This window comes from Lacerta agilis, chromosome 14, assembly GCF_009819535.1.
Source record: "Lacerta agilis isolate rLacAgi1 chromosome 14, rLacAgi1.pri, whole genome shotgun sequence".
NCBI lineage: Eukaryota > Metazoa > Chordata > Lepidosauria > Squamata > Lacertidae > Lacerta > Lacerta agilis.
Window position 1 is genome coordinate 31,015,556 of NC_046325.1, and position 13,170 is coordinate 31,028,725.

The window sequence follows — 13,170 nt, forward strand, 5'->3', positions numbered from 1 at the left end:
TTTTTTGCGCACGTATTTTTGTTTCTAAACTCTTTTATTCACAGATAGGCACTTTGGGCATCTTCATTTGAAGGAGAAAAGTGCGGTATAAAATATTGCTTTAAAACAAATACAAAGCAGACTGATCACCGGCAGATAAATATACACATGCCTGATTTGAAATTTGCAAAACTGCTGTGCCTGGCTGGTGGGAAAATGCAATCCACTGATGTATAAACACCGATGCAGTAATAACCGAGTTTCACTCAAGATGTATATGATTCTTACCATGCTGTGATCATTAAATAAATTTTAAATTGCTGTAGTCACATCATATAGTTAAAATATATTACCCATCAAAACCCTAAAGTTTAGCATGGGTACTTTATTTTTCTTTCCTTTTCGTTTAAGATCAAAGAGATTCTACATAAGACATGATTGGGGTTGGCTTGTTGGGCTATTTAAATCTTACATTGTGTAGGCTTTTATTGCTGTGTTTCATGTGTTCTATTCTGGGAGTTTATGTTTGTTTCGAATCTATGTTGCAACCTGCCCAGAGCCTCCAAGCCAGGGTGCGATAAAATTCCCCAAATCCTCATCTATATCCTGTTGTGACCTTAAGGTGAGTCTAAAATGATGAAGACCTCTGGAGAGGCTTTCTTGGTGGCTGCTCTATCAGCGTAAAATTCCCATGGATTGCAAGAAGATAAAACCTATCCATTCTGAAGGAAATCAGCCCTGAGTGCTCACTGGAAGGGCAGATCCTGAAGCTGAGGCTCCAGTACTTTGGCCACCTCATGAGAAGAGAAGACTCCCTGGAAAAGACCCTGATGTTGGGAAAGATGGAGGGCACAAGGAGAAGGGGACAGAAGACGAGATGGTTGGACAGTGTTCTCGAAGCTACCAGCATGAGTCTGACCAAACTGCGAGAGGCAGTGGAAGACAGGAGTGCCTGGCGTGCTCTGGTCCATGGGGTCACGAAGAGTTGGACATGACTAAACAACTAAACAACAACTACAAAGCGTTGCGCCAGAAGCAGCTTAGTCATGCTGGCCACATGACCCAGAAAAACTGTCTTGATTTGAAATATGAACACACCCTCTAAAAAGGATGGGGAATCCATGGCCCTCCAGATTTTATTAGACTACAACTCCCATCATCCCTGTCCATAGACCATGCTGGTGGTTCCTGATGGAAACTGGAGTCCAACAACATCTGAAGGGCCACAGGCTTCCCAGTCTCTGATTAAAAAACAAAAGATTGTTTACTCCTCAATAAAATTACAATTCCCAGTATCCGTTAACAAACTATTGTGCCTAGAAATATTTGAGGAAAATAATGTTATTCAGATGTGCTGCATCAAAAGTTTAGCATATACAGGCGCCAGATTTCAGAGGTTTCGGCCATTCCCTCCCACAGGACGCCAAACTTGGGGGTGGGGAGCAAACAACAACAACAACAACAACACCTATGTTTATAAGGTGCCTACTGAGAAAATCCATTTAAAAAATCTTCTGTACCAAAAGGAATTATTGTGAAAGCAAGAAATATTTGAGGGGGGCACCAAATGCTGTCCTTGCTCATAGGGCCATATTTGAGTTCTATCTGCTGGCAAGTGACTTCAAAAGCCTGCAGGTCTCAGAACTTAGGGTTCTTTGTCTTAAACTGGATTTGGACTGGACATCTATTAAAATGCCTTCACACAGAAATGTGATGGCTGTCCTCTGTAAAGCAGACTTTCTGACCTCCTCCAGCAAAGGGAAGTCAAGTTTCTCCAGGTCTCTGACACACTCCATAAGAAGTTCCAGGGACATATCCACACCATTCATTTGAAGCACATGGCTTCCACCAGAGAATCCTGGGAACTCTAGTTTGTTAAGGGTGCTGGGAATTGTAGCACAGCTCCCAGAATTTTTTTAGTGGAAGCTGTGCACTTTAAATGTATGGGTGTGGATGTCACCTAGGTTCAATCCCCAGCTTTCACAGCTAGAGCTGGGAACATTCCCTGCCTGAAATCTTACCAAGCAGGTGCCTGTCTGTATAGACAATACAGTATTGAGTTAGATGGACCAATGGTCTAGGGAGTTTCTTATGTTCCTAAAACACTAGAAAGGTAAAAACGCAAGTATTATTTAATTGCCTTGCATAGTAATTGGTTGCACTTTAACAGTGTGATTACTTGCTCTGAGCATTCAGGATGAAGAGACGATAAAAATCTAAAAAGCACATTCATCCTAAATGTGCTAAACCTCATGTGCAGGCCACTAAATGCTCAGTTCAAATTGAGCTCCACAGCAGAGATTAAAGTGTAGTCTTGATGGTATCTTTAATTGGATTAAATTATTTTGTGGTAAAGTGTACATGCGGATTCTACTTGAAGATTTACACATTTTGAAAGTCCAAAAGGAGAGGAAGGGGGAGGGTCATTTGTCTCCTTTCATGTTACAAGGCAATAGGTGCCCACAACTCTTGAACAACCCCATAGCACTCTAATCCAGCAATGTTCTCAAAACAGAAGCACCACCTTTCTTCAGAGGCACCCACATGCACCCAAAGCAGCAAATAAAACATATGACACTTATTAATACGTTTGTGCATTTTTAAAAGAACGAAATGCGTGGCAGCAAAAACAAACAAACAAACAAACAAACAAACTCCTTTTCAAATCGCCAGTTTACGTTACCAGAAGTGTGATGTAGCAGAAACTGAGGTCTCTAATTAAGGCATATGGACTGGAACGGGATTAACAATTATCCTTCTCCCCAGTGAACTCTGGAGACTGTTGTTTTGCAATGGAAGCTAGGGGTCACTTAACATAGAATTTTAAGCATCTTCACCAAACTACAATTCCCAGAATTCTTGGATGGAAGTCATGATAATTAAGTTGGTATAGAAGCACAAATTTTGTTGCATCTGATAGACAGTGGTGATGGTATGGATTTAAACTAGAATTAAAGATCAACACATGTCATGAATCATTTTGCATCTTTGGTTGTTTATGCTTTTTTGAGTGCAAAAAAAGAGTGCAGGTGAGGTTTCTTAGCATCTTAAAAGGGTTCTTGAACTGTAATAACAATTTTAAATTATTATTGTGGCTCAGCTATATTAAATTTTAAAACGAATTGCTCAGGGTATACCTGAAGGACACAAGTGTTTAACCTCTGAAATATAAAGTGAGGTTCATACAGGAACACATATTTGCAAAGAAAGACTATTTCTTCCAAATAGCCACGTAGCTGATGTGACTAACAGATTTTATGTTTTTGTTTTGGTTATTTGGATCATTGTGTTTTACAAGCGCAATCCATTGTAAAAGTTTATGGCTTCAGTCTACATATTTTCTGTCACATTTGTACTCCACTTTCTTGGCATTCTTCTTTTACTCTCATTAAATAGGTACATGCTTGAATATAACAGGGAAGCCAGTGATACGGAACCCGTGGCCCTCTAGAATCTAGATGTTAATGGACTTCTACTTCCATCATCCGTGATCTTTGGCTGGGCTGCCTGGGGCTGATGGGAGATGTAGTCCAACAACATCTGAGGGGCCAACAGTTGGGTACTTACCGTATGTCCTAGTCCAGTGATGGTCAAACTTGGCCCTCCAGCTGTTTTGAGATACAACTCCTATCATCCCTAGCTAACAGGACCAGTGGTCTGGGATGATGGGAGTTGCTGGAGGGCCAAGTTTGGCCATCACTGTCCTAGGCCATACATGGACTACAGCTCCCAGCATCCTTAACCATTGGTCATCTGGCTGGGGCTACTAGGAGTTGAAGTTGACCATATCTGGAGAGCATCAGCCAAGGGAAGGCTGCACTAAGTTTGCAATACCATTTATACTCTAACAGAGCCAGAGTATATTTAATGGTTAACATGTGGTTTACTTATGTGTGTGTGTGTGTGTGTGTGTGCGCGCACACACACACACACACACACACACACAAGGTAAATAGTAATTAGGGGTAGCCAGATCAGGCTGAGGATGGAGGGAATTGAATCTTTCCCTCACCACAGTCCTGACACACCCAGACCCTCAAAGCTGCTATTTCCATTGGGATAGAAGCTTCCATTGGTACCAATATATTCCCTCTCAATGCAAATAACAGCTTTTGGGCGTGTGTGTGTGTTTCATTGGGAACACAGTATGGAAGGAAAGGGTTAACACCCTCCTTGTACACCATGGTTCTGATCCCAGATCCCACCCCTTGCAGCTGCTGCTTTCTGTGGGTCCTCTGCTATGCCTGTCTGCCCAGGTGTACCTTCCTCCCTCTCTCCCCTCCATCTTCCTTTCTGATATTTTATCCTTGATGTCTTATCATAGGAAAACAGGAAGCTGCCTTAGACCAAGACACACTGTTGGCCCATCTAGGTCAGTACTCAGTACGGTCTTTTCTCACTGACAATGATTTCAGACACGGTTCTCCCCCAGCCCCAACCTGGAGATGCCAAGGACTGAACATGGGATCTTCTGCATGTAAATCAGATAGTCTACCACTGAGCTACGGCACCTTCCCCACAACCTCAGGCTCGAATTAAACATGTTTACAGATAAAACATTCACCTGTGTAAGCATTTCATGCCACTCCCATCTCCTTAGCATGCATGTCTCACTTGCGCTAGTCCATATGCATTCAGTGTTAGCAGGCCAGACATCCATGGCCTGGGTGGAGGTGCATCGGGTGCTTGCTGACACTGTGCACATGGCAGGCATGAAAGCACATTTAAACAAGGAGTGGCATGAAACACATTCATATGTAAGTGGTTTAGGCATGGTCCTTAATGAATTGCAATGATCCATACTTAGGTGCTTCCAGATTAAGGCTTCATATCATAACTGGGTTACTGAGACAGTGGAAATGGGCACCTGACCATAGGTGTTTTGTTTTAATGTATTGGATTTCCCCCAGAAGAGATAAATCTGAATTAAATTGGGGGCAGGGATATGGGCTGGCATTTTTATGACAATGACATTATGTGGATATTGGGGGAGGAGGAGCTCGCATGTGTTAGGAGCACCAACCCCACAAGAAACACTCGTTGGGAAGGACCCTACACTAACTGCACTCATTTCCACTAAAATCAATGGGAGCAATTTGTCTTTACAAACTTTACAAATCCCATGGATTTTGATGGAAACTAAATACAACCAACTTAGCCTGGGTCCAACCCAATATGAAGTTCTCATCTTTCTTCCCAAGCCTTCCACTTCTCTTTATTTTTCTACTGACAGAATGTCACTATCTACCTCTTCCTTTATCAATGCAAGAACAGGGCCTTTTATAGCCACCTCCTTAACACCCAACTTGGTTACTACAGTTTTCTTCTTCCTGGCTGCTCCTTGCAATCCTTCAGTTTCTGCCTCAGCCTAGAATCCTACTGGCCCACAATTCACCCCTCTCTCTGTCATATCAGTGATGGGGAAGCTCTGACCTAACAGGTGTTGTTGGACTACAGTTCCCATCAGCTGGGTCTTTGCCCATGCTATCTGGGACTAGTGCGAGATGGTGGTCCAACAACATCTGAAGGGCCACTGGTCTCTCTTCCTTCACCTGCATGATGGCCTCTTCAAATCCCTGCTATGGGCTTCCCATCCCCTCCTGCATTTAGCACAAATCCATACCTTTCCTCTAAAGGTGTTTATGGCCTGCCCTGTTTTTCTAACCTTATTCCCAATATATCCCTGCTCATGACCTCCATTATTCCAGATCTACCACCCTCAGCTGTCATGTGCTCTCTTTACTAGCTCTGCCCATTCACTATTCCTGCCCTTCAGTCCAAGAATTTTCTCCCAGAACACTTATATCAGGGCTTGGGAACTGTGGACCTCAAGTATTTGCCTAGCTACAACTCCCATCATCCCTGAACAGTGGCCATGCTGGCTGGGGCTGATGGGAGTTAGAGTCCAATGACCTCTGGAGCACCCCCTGTCCCTGATTAGCATGGTGATACCTCTCTCCTCCTTTCACATTATCCCCTCAAAGTCAATCTCTTAAGCAAAACCTTTACTTAAGCTTTGTTCCTCTCCCATCTTCATACCCAACAACAAAATTTAAGTTCTTGTAACTTATTTTGCTCTCATTCATCATTATTTGTTACCTAGCCTCTCTGATACCTTGCCACTGACAAACTTCTATGGGACTAACATATATTAGTAAAAAAAACAGGCTTTGTTTTATTTTTTGAATCAGGGCTAGAATCAAACTGATCAGTGTGGTCTGAAGCCTTAATGGCAGGTTCAATTTTGCACTCTCAATTAATTAGTAGGGATGACAATAAGCAAATAGTGGTATGTTTTGCTCATTAAGTTGTTACAGTAGCATATTTAAAAGAGAAAGTGTCCCATCATCAGGATCCTTTAAGACTGCACCTGTGGTTTTGCAACTTTCATGTATATTTCATCTATTAATTAAGCACATTAAAGTCTTGCTCTAGTCTGTTAAAATAAACCTCAGTCTAAATCTGTTCATAACACTAATTGAGAAAATGTGCTTGAATTAGAAACTTAGCCACAGTCTCTAACTGAAAGATAAATTGTCCGTAGACACTTGCAGAAGCACATCTAACATGCACCTATCATTTGACAATGGTGACCAAGGGTGCTTCCAGATGACTTGTTTACTAAGCATTCATTGGGCGGTTTGATGATGTTGCATCAAAGCAAGCGTTGTCCTACACTTTCTAGTGCATTTTCCTGTCACTTTCCTAACTACAAAAATTCCGATCTTTTGAGGAAGTACATTTGCAAGATTAACCCAATTAACTATAATTGTGCAACATGGAATTGCTGGCATATGATTTCATCCCACCCAAAATTAGTGACTAGCCAGAGAAAACAGGCAACCATCAAAAGAAAACAAATCAGGGTTTGGGAATAGAATAGAATAGAATAGAAGAATAGAATAGAATAGAATAGAATAGAATAGAATAGAATCTGTGCCCTGTGTTAGAGAAAGGGTGATGCCATTTGGATTTTGTAGCTCTGGCACCAAAGCAGTGCCGGATTTATGTATAAGCTTAGGGCCCTCAACCCCCAAAATTTAATGTACATTTCCAAAATATAGGATAAAAAAAACAAGAAATAAAACCTACATACAGCAACAGTGTTTTGTGTTGTGTATGGACCTATTAGGTCCATAAATACCATATAGCATATATTCAACACAAAAAACAGCAACAATTTGTTGTTGACAAAGGACAGCTGGACATATAAAGAAAGGGCCCCATTACCTTCAGTAGCTTAGGGCCTCATCAAACCTAAATCCGGCCCTGCACCAAAGTGTCTTAGATAAGTCTTGGGAACTAGAATAGGTTTCTAGTAGAGAAAGTAGAGCTCTGTAGAGCCTGTTGTTATGATCATCCAACACAGATCATTAGATTGCTCAACCATTTTTAATTGGGGGAATATGGGTTGAGCGATAATGGTTTTATGTCCTTCCCACACACTCACTCTGGCCACGTGGCAAACGATATATGTGATTGCTTCAGCATATACCTAGTTCCTTTCCGCTCATTGCATGGCCACATTTTATTCTGCCGGACAATGCAGACACCAAGTCCCTTCACCATGTGCCCACAGAAGGGATAGTTATGGTCTTCCAATTAATTCCCCATGTCTCACCACAACCAGCACCACCATAATAATGGATTGGATATACAAAAACCTTCTTGAAGGTTGAAATCAAGGTAGGCACTGCCTTCACTTAGGTCACTTCCAGATGACCTGCTTACTAAACATTCATCCCTGTTTGTTTGCAGAGCGGTTAGACAACATCGGCTATTTATTGATGAGTTTGTGGAGAGGACAGATGATGTTGTGTCAAGGCAAGTGTTAGCTCACCGATGCATTTTCCTATCCTTTTATCTCAAAAAGGCCAATCTTTCGTGGAAGTGGGTTTGTCATGCAATATTTTGCAGTCATCTGAAATTGCATAACCTGAATTTGTTGAATCCCACCTAAAATTAGCAGCAACCCGGAAGAGTCCTTAGCTCCCATTGGGTTCAATGGGAATGTAGTCTGGTTTCAAACTGTAGTATCTTCAACTGAAACAGAGCCTGTGTGTGTTCAGCTGTTTGGGTGTTTTTTTTTTGTTTTTTTTTTTTGCTTTTTTGTGAGCCATGGCATTGTGGGAGGAAAAGGTATATTAGGGGGGGGTGGGTAAAAATGGCTAAACTTAATGAAAGTATCCCGTTTGCGGAAATGGCTCAACGAGATGGCAGCTTGGCAGATGACAAACCTACAGATATTTGGTCCCTCTGTATTATATTGCTTCCTATAGTACTTCTGGAAAATGTAGGTCTTTTCTGTTACACAGGAGGGCAACATGGGTGTGCTTTTTGCCATCAGTGCAGTGGGCAGTCTGAGTAGCACCTCTAAACTTGTTATAAGTATATGTTTCAAGAACACATTCATACATTTCGGAGTTGGTGTAGTAGTCCAACAATCTAGTTCAGATGGGACTTAGGGGGCCTTTCACGAGTCACTCTTCCCCCAGCCTCTTGCAAGGGATAGAGGAATCTGGCCATTTTTGTTTCTCTCCGTTTCTAATTTTTCCAGTCCATAATTCAGGTCACCACATTTCTGCATCAATTTGAGGTGGGGGTTTTAAGTCCCCACGAAAATTTGTCATCATTTTAGTGCCCACTTCTCCTAATGAATTATTTTTGTATGCCATTCTGCAAACTAGACACATTCTTGCAAGCAATTTACCATAACATAAAGTGCATTCATGTTATTTTCATTAAGTTTGTATTAGGGGAAAGCATGCAAAAAAAATGTGCTTTTTTGCATACTTTCCCTTAATGCACACTATTTGTACAAATGTTTTTGGTTGATGTGGTGCACCACAAAATCCCGAGAAGTGCAAATGTCTAAGAAAAACTGTGTTTTAGATTGCATATTATTTCAGAAAGCACAAATTAGGTAGGTTCGCATTAAAAGGCAAACCAAACTGAATTTCTCCTGCATCACATTTGTGAAGACACACACACCCCAACTGCAATACTGAAGAACACTTCTGGCCTCCTTTACAGGTTATGTCATACGGTCTATTGGGGTTGATGTCAACAATGCACCTTGAACCCTACTGTAATTTATTAATTCTTATTAAAGCTTATTACAAATGGTAGCCTTTCCTATGCATGGAAATTTACCTCTGTGTAAGTAGGGCAAAACTAGCACATGTACTGTACTGGTTCTGTTTGTGAGAACTGGTGTAAATTAAAAGAGAGGGAGGGAGAGGGAGAGGGAGAGGGAGAGGAGAAAAATAAAAAAGGGGTAGGCCACCATCCAATATACATCCGTTAAATCTACCTCGGGAGTTATGTCTTCCCCTATCACATGGGAGCAATTCTGTGCTTGTGGCTACCAGTCAGGTATCCAGGAATTAGATAGCTATAGCCAGTCTCACCTCCCCAGAAATACCTGACTAGAGAATTGCAGGTGCGCATTGGCCATGTTCATGAAGCACAAAACTATTTTACAGGCATTCTTTCGCAACCTAAAAAATTGAAACAACTCTCTGGTTACAACACAGCAGTCCTGGTTCCCTTGTTCACACAGGCGGCCCTAACACGAGGCAGAGTGATGTGGTTGCTTCAGGTGGCAGATGATGTTCTCCATTAAGGGCAGCAGGGTGGAACACACAGATCTGATATGAGCTATGGGATACAGTTCACTGGGAAAATTTTCTCCAGTGCCAGCATCGTTGAGATAAATGAGAGCTGCGCACGAGCACAGTAGTGAGAATGAGAAAAAGTTAACTGTGCCTAATTTGGTTCGTGGGCAACGCGAAGGCATTCAGTCAACAGACTGCTGGCACCACCTTGATCCAGCTGTTCCTGAGAACACAAGATATACGACTGAGTTGGGCTGGCCCCTGAGACCGAACCCTCAATGGTAGGATACACCTCTGTGTTTCTCATCTCTCCCCCAATTTTCACCTGCACGTCTTCTTCTCTACAGTGACGGGGTCCCACAAGAAAAGCATGGAGCTGCCACAAGTTACGTTCAGGATCAGTAGAACTCTATGCATACACTGCCTTTCTCAGACAAGGCATTTGTGGTGCCCACGCTTAAGGAGCATTTCACAGAGGACACAATAGGCAACCCAGGCTTGCCACTGTGTGCACACTCAACAGAGCACTGCAGCAAATCCCCACACTCTGAATGTACCTGCATGAGACGTGTTTTCAGAAATATGTCACGTTCACATTTTTTGGTATACTCTTTAATACATATACCCAAAAATGTAGTGTGTAAAGTAAGGTTACCAGACGTCCTCGTTTCCCGGGGACAGTCCCCGGATTTACAAATCAGTCCCCACACAAAATAAATTGAAGTTGAAAAGTGTCCCCGGATTCATTGAAAAAATCTGGTAAGCTTAGTGTAAAGAGGCCCTGAGATTCTTATAAGAAAACCAGCCTCTACTAACCAGGTGCCCTTCAGATGTTTTGGATTACCACTCATCAGCACCAGCCAGCACATTTGCTGGACCTCAAGGCCAATGTCTGGGGCCCTGAAGCCCAGCACACAAACAGCCCACATGACTACTCAGAGAATGGTAGATGAAGGCGATAGTGGCAAACTGTTCCAGAGTCAGCACCCTTTCATCTTCTTCCTTTTAAATTATAGCCGGGGGACAGGTGGCTGTGCATGTGCATGGTTACCAATGCCCATTTTATTGTTTTTACTTTAAAATTTTATTACGGTAACTCATTGGTGCAAGGAACTGGTGCTTGTTCCCAAAGAAATGTGTTTATGATCAAGGCAGCAGCAGAAAACTCCATGCAAGTTGTAGGCGACAATATATGGGTGGTGCAAGGCTGGAATAAACCATGACATATCTATCTATCTATCTATCTATCTATCTCTATCTATCTATCTATCTATCTATCTCTTACTTAATTCCATTTATAAGTTGCTTCCTATGAAACATCTTGAAACGATTGAACCATGCCATGGACTTAAATCAAGACTTCAGTAAAACCCCAAATTCATATCTAATTTTAAATGTTGACTCCTGATTGCAAGGAAACAAGCCACTCTCCATAAGACTGCATTCAGTCCTTTCATTTATAATATTTTTGTAAAGTATTTAAAATGCACTTCTTGTGGGGGAGGGGGAAGAGGCTGTGCTCATCTTGGACTGACTTCCTAATGTCTTTGCAGATATACATTCCTCTACCCCACAATATAATGAGAAAATTAATTTTGAAATGTGATCATTCTTTTTCAAGGCTATGGTTTTTGTTTTGTTTCTCCAGGAAACACCTAGTTGGGTTGATCCTGTTTTTCCACATTAAAGATACTTTTTAAAATGGGATTAATTTCAAAATATGAGAGCTGCATCTTTTGATATCCAGATCAAACCAACACAAATGAGACATGCCACCCAGACCTTTTCTGGGTTTGAAGTGTGAGAAATCTAACTTTTTTATAAAATGGTGATTTTTTAAAAATAAAAACCAGCTTCCTATATCATTTAGTAAGTTATATATCCTTGTTTTCATCTGCATTGGTTGTAATTCATACACACACACACACACACACACACACCCTTATAATTTCTTTAAACTAGCATGCTTTTTAAAAAAACTCATTTTGAAATGTGTCAAAAATGTGATTGTATTTTATTCATTTCCTAAAGTTGTGTAATTGCACTAAACCAGCTTTTCAACAGTCTTTCGGTCCATTATTTTAAAAGGGTATTTTTGCAACTTGATATTTTGCATGCTTACTTGGAAATACATTCTCCCTGAGTTCCACTGGACTTTTTCCTAAGTGCGCACAGGGTCGCAAGCTCAGCTACATTACTTTGAATGCCCCACTAAACAAAAGTACAGCTAACTAAATTATAAACTGCTTTTAAAAAATGGTTAAAAAGGTTTGCCTAATTCACAGCATCGCTAGCAGGAGGGCTTCCTTAGTACAGAATTAAATGACAGGATATGGACCACCAAGTTGGACGTTTAAGTATGTGGCAGATCTTATTACAATGCTTCAATGAATTATGTCTCCCAGCCTTTGACTGGACTTAACCGTCCAGGGGTCCTTTACCTTTACCTTTTTATGGGGTGGGTGGCGGTGGTTAGAGAACATTTATTTACCATTTTATCCACCTGTCATTATCGGTACAAGATGACCCAAGTTTGGGTCACTTTATGGCACCCTTGGCCCACCTGTGACTTTAGCATCTGCTTGGGAAGAGCTGTCTTCCGAAACAAAAAGCACAGAGAGAAAGAGAGAGAGAAAATAAAAAAAAAGTTTAGTTACATACTTGTTTAGAGTGACTGGTAGGAGCAGCGATCCTCCAGCAGGTCTTTCCACATTGGCTTGTCAGGCAAATTGTGTTGCTGTCTCCAAAGCAAAATCCAGAATCCAATGAAGTGAGGCAGTCCCGGTAGAGCACTGAGAGGGAATGTGTCAGAGGCAAGTTAGGCAGGTATATGCAAGTGGGACTCCAGGAGTGACTGCTTCAAGCACAGCAGGGAAGGAGTCAGGATACAGCCAAACCCCACCTCTCAGCCCCACCCACTACCTGCTGACTTTAACCCTTTCAGTCATGGACATGCCTTGGCAGTGGGTCTCCTTTGTAAAAGACAGTACGTATGCACATAAAGAGATATGTATTACATATGTGAGATGGGAATATACACATCAACATGTTACCTGTTGCAACTTGAGTGGGCTAGAACCCACTTTTTTCTGGTGCACAAACAGGATAATTAGAGGCAGAAAGCTGTGGTCTCTTTCCTCTGCTTCCTTCGAAAATTCAGTTCATTAACTGCGGTGACATGTTTGGTTGCTGTTGTTTTTGTTCTGCAGTACAGAATGAGAAGTTCACACTGGAGCGCTTGGATTTGCTTCATTTTATTTAAAACAGTGGTTAAAAAACCAGAGATACTGAGAATAATGCGTACCTAGAAGTCAACCGCTTTCCGCATCTCTGCTCCCAAACCTCAGATATGTATGGACTGGATGCAGACCCAGTTACCTAGAGGTTGCACTCTGCACGTGATTAATGGTTCTCTCTTACAGAATCAAAGAATTGTAAAGTTAGGACGCTGAGGGTCATCTAGTCTAATCCCTTGCAATACCAGAATCTCAACTAAAATACATGACAGATGGCCATCCAACCTCTTATTAAAAATCCCCAAGGAAGGAGAGTCCACCGCTTCTGTGGAAGTGTG

At 41.7% G+C, this 13,170-nt stretch overlaps 1 protein-coding gene across 2 annotated transcripts in view; it reads right to left on the reverse strand.

The window, feature by feature from the left end:
* SP6 (Sp6 transcription factor) overlaps positions 1-12,795 on the reverse strand; it is a 30,086-nt gene extending 17,291 nt beyond the window's left edge. Inside the window, exons 1-2 of one of the 2 annotated variants that reach the window (XM_033170423.1) lie at positions 12,650-12,795; positions 12,258-12,388 (exon numbers count right to left, since the gene is read on the reverse strand). The gene's annotated coding sequence lies outside the window, so the exon portion shown is untranslated. Of the gene's footprint in view, positions 1-12,257; positions 12,441-12,649 lie in introns of those variants that run through there. The other variant, XM_033170421.1, reaches the window with a different exon arrangement.
* Positions 12,796-13,170: the final 375 nt, after the last annotated feature.